This window comes from Rhinoderma darwinii, chromosome 4, assembly GCF_050947455.1.
Source record: "Rhinoderma darwinii isolate aRhiDar2 chromosome 4, aRhiDar2.hap1, whole genome shotgun sequence".
Lineage (NCBI taxonomy): Eukaryota > Metazoa > Chordata > Amphibia > Anura > Rhinodermatidae > Rhinoderma > Rhinoderma darwinii.
Genome location: NC_134690.1, coordinates 139,344,239 through 139,358,725, shown reverse-complemented (window position 1 = coordinate 139,358,725; position 14,487 = coordinate 139,344,239).

Genomic DNA, 14,487 nt, shown 5'->3' with positions numbered 1-14,487 from the left:
TCAAAGTGCTCCGGTGCATACTGGGGAGCCCATAAGAGAAACCATCGATCAATGGACTGCTGAAGAATGGAAGAAACAGCAGTTGCAAGATATTCAAATTCGGACTGTAAGAAGATGGGTGCTAGAGAGATACCGACCCAATCAACGAGAGCGATTGCGATTGTCTGGAGTGGGACAGAGAATATATCGCCAACGAGATAGATTGGCAGTAAAACAAGGGATATTGTACCGCCGAGTATTCCTACCGACCATGGAAGGACCCGTCTGGCAAGCTGTGTTGCCGGAGCGAGAGTTAGAAAGTACGGTTAAGTGGATGCATGAGAAAAAGGGGCATTATGGTCCTGAAAAGACTTTCCGTTGGTTGCAACAATTCTACTATCATCCTTTGCTGTTTGCAGTGGCACAGAAAGTGTGTCAGAACTGTAGAAATTGCACCCTGGCCAGAGCGGCTGAACAACAAGCTCCGGTGGGGCATATACAGACGCATTATCCATTACAGTTGGTCATGATGGACTATTTGACAGTAGATGAGTCTTTACAAGGGTACAGATATTTATTGGTTGTGATAGACCACTTCACCAAATTCACAGTGGCCGTACCTACCAGAGATCAAACGGCTGAATCTGCGGCACAGGGATTGTGGACTCATTTCATCTTACCCTATGGATGTCCTTCACAGCTTCACTCTGATCAAGGAGCTTGTTTTGAGGGGCGAGTAATAGAAGAATTATGCAGATTATACCAGATTAAAAAGACCCGCACGACCCCGTATCACCCTCAAGGGAACGGGGCCTGTGAAAGGATGAATCGGACCATATTGCAGTTGTTGCGAACACTGGAGAAACAAAAAAAAGAGAGATGGCCTGACTACATTGCAGAATTAATCTGGATCTATAATAACACTGTACATGCCACTACTGGATATTCTCCTTTTCTGTTAATGTTCGGAAGAAATGGACGATGTCCCCTAAATTTAATGATGCCTATCCCGGAAGAACAAGAAGAGTGGATTCCGCAGACCTGGATATGGGGTCATCGACGCAAGGTACAAGAAATGTATAATTTAGTGGCACAGAGACTGGGGCCTCATGATCTTACAGTAAATCAGAAATTGAAGGAACTACCCTTGCAAGTGGGTGATAGAGTAATCGTGCGAAACCAGGGTGCAAGAAGAGCAGGAAAGCTGCAATGGAAGTGGGAAACCTTGGCGTATGAGGTGGTGCGTCAGCCCAATCCATATATTCCTGTATTTGTGATCAAGCCGGAGGGTAGTAGTGGCCCTTTGAAAACCGTACACAGAAATATGCTGAGACCCTGCACATTTATAAGTCGTGAACCAGAAGCAAACACTAGAGATCCTCCTGTTGCAACACCCGTTCCCATAGATGAAGGTTGGTGGAGTCCGCCGGTTCAAGTACCAGAGAGACAAGAAAGTACCAGTGAAGTACAAGAAGAGAATGTTACTCCTGTGGAAGAAGAGTTGTCACAGGTACGTCATTCTCAGCGATCCAATTTTGGAAGACTTCCTTCTAGGTTTGAAGGATTTGTGACGCCACAGCAAGTTGCCGGGACGGCAACTGATAAACCTGGGGGAAAAGATGTAACCCAGCAAAAGGATTGTATGGCATTGAGAAATGGGAGGTTGTGGCCGGCCACTAGAGGGCGCTGTGAGGTTAGTACATCGACAGTGTTTAGTGTGTGGAGTGATATACAAGAGAGGTCTAGTGAGGAAGTGTCTGGAGAGAGGTCTGAGAAGCGCTGTACAGGAAGAGACAGAGACTGGACTGAGAGAGCTGTAGCAAGTAAGGAAGACATTGTGACTCAGATAACTGTAAAAGATAAAGAGCATTCTGGCCAGCAGCAGAGCATAAGTAATGTGAAGTATCAGACACGCATTTACTGGAGTTCCAAGTTAAGGAGATCCGGCTGAGTTAAGAAGAGAGTGTTTAGAGCAAGAAGCTGAAGACGCCATTTTGAGCATAAGGTAACATAGAGCCATTAAGTGCCGGATCATCAGAGAGTGCATTGTATTACATTGCCGGACCTCAAAGATCACATTACACTAAACCTGGAAGCTAAGAGACTTTATTATCCTAAGGCACCGGATAAAGAGAACATATTTTAATCATTACGGATTATAAGAGACTGTGTTATATTGAAGTGCCGGATAAAAGCAGAGACTGTATTGTTTACCGAGCACCAGTTATATTTTGCCTAGAGCTCAAGTTTTTGACTGTTGTCATATTTTCTGCATGTTCAGTAAAGACAAAACGAATATAATCCCGGTGTCAGTAATTATTGTCCTTAAAGTCATATTACATGCAGGTATAAATAGACAGAGGGCGGGAGCTAGTTCCGTCTGGCCAGGCTGTGATGGGCTCTCCCACTCCTCAGCCTCCCAGCCTGACTGGTAGAAAATCGTGTCACTTTCTCAGACTTAGGAGCAGGTGCAGACTGATTACCCACGGGCATCGACACAGAAGCTGTGTCTGGCAGATCCTTTACACTTACTGAACAAACAGCCCTGGGGTCCTTTCTAGGTTCCCAGGGCTGACTGCATTGGGATTAGATCTTTGATCACGTCCAGGGGCGTAACTAGGAAAGACTGGGCCCCATAGCAAACTTTTGACTGGGGGCCCCCCTCCCCTGGGTGTCACACAACCAACCCTTGTAGATAGTGCATTTTTTTACAGCCCCCCCTTTAGAGAACGCCATACAGACCCCCTGTAGATAACGCCATTCAGAGTCCCCCCTATAGATAACGCCATACAGCCCCCTTTGTAGATATCTACAGAGGGGGCTGTATGGCGTTATCTACAGAGGGGGCTGTATGGCGTTATCTACAGAGGGGGTTGTATGGCGTTACCTACAGGGGCGGCTGTATGGCGTTACCTACAGGGGCGGCTATATGGCGTTACCTACAGGGGCGGCTGTATGGCGTTATCTACAGAGGCGGCTGTATGGCGTTACCTACAGGGGCGGCTGTATGGCGTTACCTACAGGGGTGGCTGTATGGCGTTACCTACAGGGGGGGCTGTGTGGCGTTACCTAAAGGGGGGGCTGTATGGCGTTACCTACAGGGGGGACTGTATGGCGTTACCTACAGGGGCGGCTATATGGCGTTACCTACAGGGGCGGCTGTATGGCGTTACCTACAGGGGCGGCTGTATGGCGTTACCTACAGGGGCGGCTGTATGGCGTTACCTACAGGGGTGGCTGTATGGCGTTACCTACAGGGGGGGCTGTGTGGCGTTACCTACAGGGGGGGCTGTATGGCGTTACCTACAGGGGGGACTGTATGGCGTTACCTACAGGGGGGACTCTGTATGGCGTTCTCTACAGTGGGGGCTGTATGGCGTTACCTACAGGGGGGACTGTATGGCGTTACCTACAGGGGGGACTCTGTATGGCGTTCTCTACAGTGGGGGCTGTATGGCATTATCTACAGAGGGGGTAACGCTATACAGACACCCCCTGTAGGTAACGCTATACAGACACCCCCTGTAGGTAACGCTATACAGACACCCCCTGTAGGTAACGCTATACAGACACCCCCTGTAGGTAACGCTATACAGACACCCCCTGTAGGTAACGCTATACAGACACCCCCTGTAGGTAAGGCTATACAGACACCCCCTGTAGGTAACGCTATACAGACACCCCCTGTAGGTAACGCCATGCAGCCGCAACCCCCCAAAAAAATCTGACCTACAGTGTGTCCTACAAAAGACATGTATCCCCTATCCACAGGATAGGGGATACATGTGTGATCGCTGGCACTGATAAGGAGAACGGGGGGCCGAAAGTCCCCCAATGTTCTCCATGACTAACCTCTGACTTCCGGAGTCTGCGCAGCTCAATAAAAATGAAAGGAGCGCTGGTCACGCATGCGCACAAGTGCGACCGGCGCTCCATTCATTTCTACGGAGCTGCCGACACAGACCCCGGAAGTCCGAGGTTTGTGATGGAGAACTTCAGGGGACTTTCGGTCCCCCGTTCTCCCTATCAATGCCAGCGATCACACATGTATCCCCTATCCACAGGATAGAGGATACATGTCTTTTGTTTAATGGCAGAGCAGGGAGATACCTCCCTGCTCTGCTTTAGTGTTTAGTGGTGCCGCGCTGTAGCAGCCATAGCGGCTGCTAGCGGAGCCTCCGGCCATGGTGGTTGCTCATGCCGCGGGCCCCATAGCAGCCGCTACGGCTGCTACGGTGGTAGTTATGCCACTGATCACGTCACCGTGTTTCCAGTGACGCGATCAAAGAGGGGAGTTCCCTTTGATCTTGGTGCAGTCACGGACCAAGGCGATCAAAGGGTTAAACAGGTGGGGTCCGAATGTTTTCCGACCCCAGCTGTATTCAGGAGGCTTCTCTAAAATCAGGAGCTGTCAGTACAGCTCCTGTTTAGAGGATAATGCTCACAGGAGCGCTCATCAGCCTCTTCTACAGCGACGCCAAAAGACGTCGCTGTAGACTAAGCACCTCCACCGCCGGACGTCAAAAAATGGTGGGCGGTCGTTTAGGGGTTGAATAAATGTTCAATCATATAATGCCGAAACAGGCCTGGTCTGCCAGAGAGCGAGCTGCTCTTACAGAAAGGATCTACATTTGCAATGTGCTTTAAGCATAATTTAATTTCTTCGTCTTTGGTTTCTTAATTGAATAGTTATACATGATACTGGTTATATCCATGTATAAATGTGTGGTGGGTGAGGATCATTTAATATTAAGTCTAATGTTAGAAAACAGTCTCATAACGTTTACATATTGTCTCCTGCCCTTTTACTTTTTTAATTCATCTTCATTCCAGAGATGCAATATTCTTACTTGTATTTATTTTGATGTGCGGCTTGAATGCTTTCTTATAGTGACAGTTATAATTGCTCATTTCCTTTGTTTACATGGTACTGGTAAGAATAAGTGGTGCGGATTGCAGGGGTCTGAAGGGCTGTTGAAAAGATAAAGGAAATCATTTTTCCTTATACTGACTCCTCTTAAAGGGTAACTAAACTATCAAAAAACTTCTGACTCGGCAGAAGAGCTAAGGTGAGGGTTGAGCCACTTAGTTTCTGATCGGCTTTTCTCGGAAAGGCGTGCAATTAGTGTACGGGCTCAATAGAAAGTCTGAGCCCATACACCAATTGCTCGACCTTCCGAGAAAAAACAGAAAGGAAGTGGCTCAGCGCTTACCCAAGCGTTTCTGCCGCTTTGTTATAGCGATCGGTGGGGTTCTCACTGCTTAGACCCCCACCGATCAAAACTTCTCACATGTCACTATGACATGTCAGAAGTTTTTGGAAAGTTTAGTTACCCTTTAACCCCTTCCCTCTTTAGCCACTTTTGACCTTCCTGACAGAGCCTCATTTTTCAAATCTGACATGTGTCACTTTATGTGGTAATAACTCCGGAATGCTTTCACCTATCCAAGCGATTCTGAGATTGTTTTCTCGTGACACATTGGACTTTATGTTACTGGCAAAATTTGCTCGATATGTTCAGTATTTAATTGTGAAAAACACCAAAATGTAGCGAAAAATTGCAAAAATTAGCATTTTTCTCAATTTAAATGTATCTGCTTGTAAGACAGGCAGTTATACCACCCAAAATTGTTGCTAATTAACATCCCCCATATGTCTACTTTAGATTGGCATTGTTTTTTGAACATCCTTTTATTTTTCTATGACCTCACAAGGCTTAGAACTTTAGCAGCAATTTCTCACATTTTCAAGAAAATTTCAAAAGGCCATTTTTACAGGGGCCAGTTCAGTTGTGAAGTGGCTTTGAGGGCCTTATATATTAGAAACCCCCAAAAAGTCACCCCATTTTAAAAACTTCACCCCTCAAAGTATTCAAAACAGCATTTAGAAAATGTCTTAACCCTTTACACATATCACAGGAATTAAAGCAATGTAGAGGTGAATTTTACAAATTTCATATTTTTTTGCAGAAATAAATTTTTAGTACAATTTTTTTTATAACACAGAAGGTTTTACCAGAGAAATGCAACTCAATATTTGTTGCCCAGTTTCTGCAGTTTTAGGAAATATCCCACATGTGGCCGTAGCGTGCTACTGGACTGAAGCACCGGCCTCAGAAGCAAAGGAGCACCTAGTGGATTTTGGGGCCTTATTTTTGTTAGAATAAATTTTAGGCACCATGTCAGGTTTGAAGGGCTCTTGCGGTGCCAAAACAGTCAAAATCCCCCAAAAGTGACCCCATCTGGGAAACTACACACCTCAAGGAAATTATCTAGGGGTACAGTGAGCATTTTGACCGCACAGCTTTTTTACAGAAATTATTAGAAGTAGGCCGTGAAAATTAAAATCAACATTTCTTCAAAGAAAATGTAGGTTTAGCGATTTTTTTTCTCATTTTCACAAAGACTAAAGGAGAAAAAGCACCGTAAAATTTGTAAAGCAATTTCTCCCGAGTAAAACAATACCCCACATGTGGTAATAACGGGTTGTTTGGAGACACGGCGAGGCTGAGAAGGGAAAGAGCGCTATTTGGCTTTTGGAGCTCAAGTTTAGCAGGAATGGTTTGTGGAGGCCATGTCACATTTACAAAGCCCCTGAGGGGACAAAACAGTGGAAACCCCCCACAAGTGACCCCATTTCGGAAACTACGCCCATTGAGGAAATTATCTAGGGGTATAGTGAGCGTTTTGACCCAACAGGTTTTTTGCATAAATTATTGGAAATAGGCCCTGAAAATGACAATCTAAATTTTTTCAAAGAAAATGTAGGTTTAGCTAATTTTTTCTCATTTCCACAAGGACTGAAGGAGAAAAAGCACCGTAAAATTTGTAAACCAATCTCTCCCGAGTAAAACAATGCCCCACATGTGGTAATAAACGGTTGTTTGGAGACACGGCAGGGCTGAGAAGGGAAAGAGCGCTATTTGGCTTTTGGAGCTCAAGTTTAGCAGGAATGGTTTGCGGAGGCCATGTCACATTTACAAAGCCCCTGAGGGGACAAAACAGTGGAAACCCCCCACAAGTGACCCCATTTTGGAGACTACACCCATTGAGGAAATTATCTAGGGGTATAGTGAGCTCTTTGACCCCACAGGTTTTTTGCAGAAATTATTGGAAGTAGGCCCTGAAAATAAAAATCAACATTTTTTCAAAGAAAATGTAGGTTTAGCTTATTTTTACTCATTTCCACAAGGACTGAAGGAGAAAAAGCACCACAAAATTTGTAAAGCAATTTCTCCCGAGTAAAACAATGCCCCACATGTGGTAATAAACGGCTGTTTGGAGACACGGCTTGGCTTAGAAGGGAAAGAGCGCTATTTGGCTTTTGGAGATCACATTGAGCAGGAATGGTCTGCGGCGGCCATGTCACATTTGCAAAGCCCCTGAGGGGAAAAAACAATGAAAACGCCCAAAAAGTGACACCATTTAGGAAACTACACCTCTTGAGGAATTCATCTACGGGTGTAGTGAGCATTTTGACCCCACAGATGTTTCATAGATTTTATTAGAATTGGGCAGTGAAAATAAAAACAATCCTTTTTCTTCAATAAGACGTAGCTTTAGCGCAATTTTTTTCATTTTCGCAACAAATAAAGGAAAAAAAGAACCCAACATTTGTAAAGCAATTTCTACCGAGTACGGCAATACCCCATATGTGGTCATAAACTGCTGTTTGGGCACACGGCAGGGCTCAGAAGGGAAGGACCGCCATTTGGAGTGCAGATGTTTCTGGATTGGTTTCTGGGCGCCTGTGGGCCCAAAACAGTGGAAACCCCCCAGAAGTGACCCCATTTTGGAAACTACACCCCTCAATGCATTTACCTACGGGTGTAGTGAGCATGTTAACCCTGCAGGTGTTTTGTAGAAATTAGTGTGAACTCGATGTTGCAGAGTGAAAATGGGATTTTTTCCACAGATATGTGGACAATATGTGGTGCCCAGCTTGTGCCACCATAACGAGACAGCTCTCTAATTATTATGCTGGGTTTCCTGGTTTTAGAAACACCCTACATGTGGCCCTAATCTCTTGTCTGGACAGTCGACCAGGCTCAGGAGTGAAAGGGTACCATGTAAAATTGAGGCCTAATTTGGCGATTTACAAAGTATTGGTTCACAACTGCAGAGGCTCAGATGTGAAATAATAAAAATAAACCCCTGGGAAGTGACCCCATTATGGAAACTGCACCCCTCAAGGCATTTATTAAGGGGTGTAGTGAGCATTTTCACCCCACAGATCTTTTCCATAAATGAATGCGCTGTGGATGGTGCAAATTAAAAATGTATATTTTTCCCTAGATATGCCATTCAGTGGCAAATATGTCGTGCCCAGCTTATGCCACTGGAGACACACACCCCAAAAATTGCTAAAAGGGTTCTCCCGGGTATGACGGTGCCATATATGTTGAAGGAAACTGCTGTTTGGGCACGCTGTAGGGTTCAGATGGGAGGAAATGCCATTTGGCTTTTGGAGCGTGGATTTTGCTTGGTAGTAGTTTTGTTTGGAGTCTTACTGGTGTTTCCGTTTATAATGTAGGGCATATGTAAGCCGGGCGGAGTATATAAGGGGCATAGTCAGGTGGTATAATAACGGGGTAAAAAAAACCAATAAAATAATCCATAGATGTGTGTTACGCTGTGAAGCAATCCTTTCCGCACAGGCCGGTGTCGCACTGATAAATGGTGTCATTTCTTATCCCCCTTTTGGTCCACACTCTGCACCTTTGTAGTTTGGGGAATTTTGCTGGGAAAGTGTTGTCCTGGTATAATACGGGCACCGTCGCTTCCAGCGGATATGTTTGGGCTCTCCCCTTCCTGGTTCCCTAATTTTAGGTCCTTGAAAAATCGCCTCTTCAAACAGAAGAAATGTTCCCCTCGGGCACAACTGCATATTTTTTTATTTCCTGACTTATTGGAGCCATAACTAATTTTATTTTTCATAGACGTAGCGGTATGAGGGCTGGTTTGTTGCGGGATGAGCTGTAGTTATTATTGGTACCATTTTGGGGTACATGTGACTTTTTGATCACCTTTTATCCTATTTTTTGGGATGCCAGGTAAACAAAAAAATGCAATTCTGGCACAGCTTTTTTCTTTTTTTTTTTATACAGCGTTCACCACGCATTATAAATTACATGTTAACTTTATTCTGCGGGTCAGTACGATTCCAGCGATACCTAATTTATAGCACTTTTTTATGTTTTACAACTTTTTGCACAATAAAATTACTTTTGTAAAAAGAATGTATTTTTTCTGTCGCCAAGTTGTGAGAACCATAACTTTTTAATTTTTTTGTCGACGGAGGTGTATGAGGGCTTGTTTTTTGCGGGACGAGCTATAGTTTTTATAGGTACCATTTTTGGATACGTGCGACTTTTTGATCACTTATTATTCTAATATTTGTAGGGCAAAGTGACCAAAAAACAGAAACTCTGGTAACGTTTTTTACGTTTTTTTTTACGCTGTTCACCGCGTGCAATAAATAATATAATATTTTGATACCTCCGGTCGTTACGGTCGTGGCGATACCAAATACATATGGTTTATTATTATTTTTCAATAATAAAGGACTTGATAAGAGTAAAAGGGGGATTGTGTTTTATTTGATTACTTGAAACTTTTATTGTTTTCAAACTTTTATTTTGTGCACTTTTTTTTACACTTTTTTATACTTTTTTTACACTTTTTCTCAAGTCCCACTAGGGGACTTGAAGTTCCAACGGTCAGATTTTTTTTTTTTCTAATACATTGCACTACCTATGTAGTGCAATGTATTAGATCTGTCAGTCATTCACTGACAGCAAGCCGATTAGGCTTCGCCTCCCGGCGGGGCCTAAATCGGCTTCCGTAATGGCAGAGCAGGAGACCATTGTGTCTCCTGTTGCCATAACAGCAGTCGCCAGTCCCGATTGCCTGTCAGGGCTGGCGATCTGCTAGTAACCGCTACGATGCAGCAATCGCTTTCGATTGCTGCATCGAAGGGGTTAATGGCAGGGATCGGAGCTAGCTCCGGTTCCTGCCGTTACAGGTGGATGTCAGCTGTACAGTACAGCTGACTTCCACCGCTGATGACGCCGGATCAGCTCCTGACCTGGCGCCATCTTGCCGACAGCTACGGAAGCCGATCAGGCTCCGCCGCCGGGCGGATCTTGACCGGCTTCGGTGCTAGGCAGACCGGGAGGCCAGTATTAGGCCTCCGGTTGCCATTGCAGCCACCGGAACCCCGGCAATTTCATTACTGGGGTTCCGATGAGCTGAAAACACCTTAAGTGCAGCGATCGCGTTTGAGCGCTGCATTTAAGGGGTTAATGGCGGGGATCGAAGCTAATTTCGGTCCCCGCCGTTACAGCCGGATGTCAGCTGTAAGATACAGCTGAGATCCGGTGATGATGGGACCGGCTCAGCTTCTGAGCCGGTCCCAAACATTTGGCGTACATGTACGGCAAGATGCGGGAAGTCAGTACTTTCCATGACGTACATGTACGGCAAATGTCGGGAAGGGGTTAAGATCCTGCTTGTTTATGCACTTCTAGAAAATAACGAACAGACTTATGAATGCTTATAAATGCTTAGCATGCATTTCCTGTTCATATATGTGCATTTAAATCTAATGTCAGCCAAACACTACCCCCTGGCCTCATGAACATGAGTATATTAATTAGACTACTATAGAACCCTACTGTTTTTATACAGAGGCGTGCGCCAAATCTTGGCATTCCATATTGGATGCCACATTATGGAGCTGTCCCACCCCTGGAAGCAGTTTTTCTTGGGGAGAATAACTCTGTGATATGACACCATACAGAGCACCGCAAAACATGGAATGCCTTCCACTATATATGTCCATATATGGATAGTGAGTGGCGGATTTAGTAGACCACAGGCCACCCCAGAGACCCGGGCGGAGTGCTACTAGGACTCTGCCTGGAAGTCTGTAGCTTAGCAAATGGCAGAGTAGCGAGCTACCTCCCTGCTCTGCCATAGCATTCAATAGTATCTGCGTCCTAAGGATGCAGATACTATTGAATGTAGCATCGCTACTGCTGTAGCAGCCATAGCAGCTGCTAGTGGGGCCACTGTGCATGGGGGGGGGGCCATGACAGCGGGCGGCACGGGCCACCCTCATGCCACGTGCCCCATAGCAGCTGCTATCGCTGCTGCAGCGGTAATTACGGTGCCTATTGGACAGGGTTTCCCTCTAGAAGCAGAATCCCGTTGGCAACACTCTGGCCGGGGATACCATCCCTGGAGGAGCCATGACGGCAACATCAGCACCCGGCAGCTGCGTGGGCCCCCCGAAGGGTAGTGGACCCCAGCACTTGCCCGGGTACGCCGGGTGCTGATGCCAGCCCTGCTTAATAGCGTATATCAGCCAACAAGTCAGATGGGACTAGCATAGGACTAGCATAGTATGTTAATGGAGACATCGGCTATGATAATTGCTGGTCAAATAACTTTCTCTAGAGTCTTTATTGGTGGGTGAACTTCCATTAGAGAAATAAGAAGTGTAAGCTTCATTACAATTATATTTATTCACAGATCATCCCTAGGGATCACTAATCCCTATAAATTCCCCACCCCAAAAATAGATTATCTAAAGAGTTGATAGGCTACTAAACAACACACCAAGATTTTCTGCTTGGCAACAAAGAAGATACCTTGGCCATCTTACACTCTGTAGGGCTCTGTGCACACTCATCCACAAGCATGAATCTTGTTTTAATGAATAAGATAGCAATGCATGTAAATTTCATACATGTAGTCTCTATCAAGGATCGTTATTATTGCTTGACTTCTTTTGGTGTTGGAACCAGGAACAATCCTCACCGAAAATTGCAAATATATTTACTGAATTTGATACAGCTGCTGCACAGGAATGTTCTCACAGAAATAAAAATACACAATGCATCCATGTAATTGCTTCATCCAATGATGTTAACAGAGTCTTTCAGCTTTGCAGAAAAACAGACCATAAACTGGATTCACACCAAAACATGTGAAGGGCGCTGTTCTGTAAGGACAGCTGATTGTAGCGCTGGTCAGCTTGTTAGCTACTCAGATTAGTTAAGCATTCCTGGTGTACTAATGCCCAGGAAGGCCTCATCAACTATGCCAGAACATTTTCTTCCGCCCTTGCCCAGATGTATACAAAGAAAACAACCAAACCCTTACACAGACCAAGTTCTGCTGATTTAGACCCATATGCACTTGTAATTTGTGAGAGAAGTTCCCATGTATTTACATGACAAGGATAAATCGTCCAACCTCAACATATTGATTATTCATGCTTGGCCCTGTAGTCTGTGGGAACCTGCGCTGTGATCGGTATAAACTCGTACAATAAAAATAGAATGTTTCTTGCATTGATATAATTATTATCAAAATGAGTCAATTTACAGCAATATTACACATCTAATGGCATGAACAATAAGGAGGAAGGGTGGGAAGCTCATATCACCTACACTTTTTCGTGCACAATTGGATATTCGTGCAAACGCTGTCTAGGCTCATAAAACACTAATCCTACTAATTGGTTTTCCTGTGCTGGTTCAAATAAGTTCATAAAATTCTCTCTGTAATGTGCCCTGAGGACTAATTTCTGGAAGATGTCAACTTCCACTTCCTTTAAAAATTTTCTTAAAGAATTATGAAATCTGGTCACTCACGCAGTACTTAAAGTGAATGTATCATCAGAAAAAAACATATTATTTAAATCAGGATTTTGTTATAAACACTTTCTTCATTTATGGTGTCTTTTTATTTCTTTTTTTTATGTGACAAAACATATCAAAGATTTATTTTATTCCCGTTTTCAGACTGTCCACAAGAACAGTCACAATAAGCTAACTCTTCCTGGAGACTGTAATAATCTATCACTATTCAGCTGCCATAAAGCACACACACTGCTGCACAGCCTTTCATGGGGCCTGCAGAGAATGGTTTGAACCTACAGTGTCACCAAGAAAATTGACATGGGGCTAAACTGGAGAGCAGAGTCTAAGGTGACCCCAGGTACTCACCGTTTAACCCCTATACGGGGATCTGGACTTTGCTGCAACTACCCCCAGTGTAGTTTCCCTTGGCAACGGCCAACTTAAACAGGCATAGTACAAAATCAGCAGACAGAATGCAATGTCAGGGCAATGTTTGTCACGGGTCACAAGGAAGAGGTCAGAGCAGGTGTCAGGCAAGGTTAGTCAAAGGTACAAGCTAAGGTCAATCACAGGAAATCCAACAAAAGTATAACGCAGGGTGTCACTAGACTAACTAGGATGAACCTAATTGCTCAGTGATTGGAGAAGAATGGGTGATAACCTTTTACAGCTTTCTGAAAGCTGACTGAAATATTGGTGCACGCTGGCCCTTTAAGGGGAGAATGGCCAGCGCGCACCTCCTAGAAGCAGCAGTGGACAAGGCAGGAAGAGAGGAATGGTAGCATGGGAGACCGCCCGTAGCAGAAACCAGAGGAAAGGAGCAACGATGCAACATTGAAAGGCGCTGATTGGCCGGGGAGAATGACTTGCCCTGCCACTCAGTGCCTTTTAATGACACAAGCGGCGTGATGACATCATCACGCCGTTGAATGACAGGGCAAAGCAGCCTGCCAATCAGTGCCTTTCAATGATGCAACGTTGAATGGCGCTGATTGGCAGGGCAGAATGATTTGCCCTGCCACTCAGCGCCTTTTAATGACATCTCTTGCGTCGTTCAGCCCCAGCAGACCTGCTCACAAGAGAGCATGTCTGCATTGCAAGAGGACGGCATGGGAAAAGGTTTTGGTGAGTTTGTAAAGTTATTTTTTTTTCTGTTAAACGTGTGAGGGGCTATATGTTGAGTGCTATCTACAGGGGGGCTTATGTGGAGGCTATATGTAAACCATTATTTACAGGGGGTGGGGCTATACATAAAGAGTTGCTTTTTTTTTTCCATTCCGCCACCCCCCCAATTTTTTTTATAAAAAATTAATAAATAAGTCCTATGTACCCTACAGTGGTATTAATGGAAATTAATTTTCGTCTCACAAAAAACAAGCCCACATATGGCTATATCGCGGGAAAAATAGTTTTTATTGTGTAGTAGAACAAAATAAAACTATACCTGTTTGGTGTTGCCATAATTGTGCTGACTCATAGAATAAAGGTAACATGTTCATGCTGCATAGTGAATGGGGCAAATTTGCATCATGAAAAACAATGCTGGAATAGCTGTTTTTTTAATTCCCTCTAAAATTAAACTTAGTTAAAGTTAATCAATTTATTATTTACTATGATGCCATTGAAAAATTCAACTTGTTCCACCGATAACTAGCCCTCATATGGCTATGCCGACCGAGAAATAAAAAAAGGTATGACTCTTGAAATGGGATGAATTAAAAACCCAAAAAAGAATGCTTAGTTATTAAGACCAAAACAGGCCTGGTCGTTAAGAGGTTAAATGGACACTAACTTTTAAAACAACTTATGCTACTCTACTAGTTTATCTGATATAGGTCAACTTTGTAATTTACTAAAG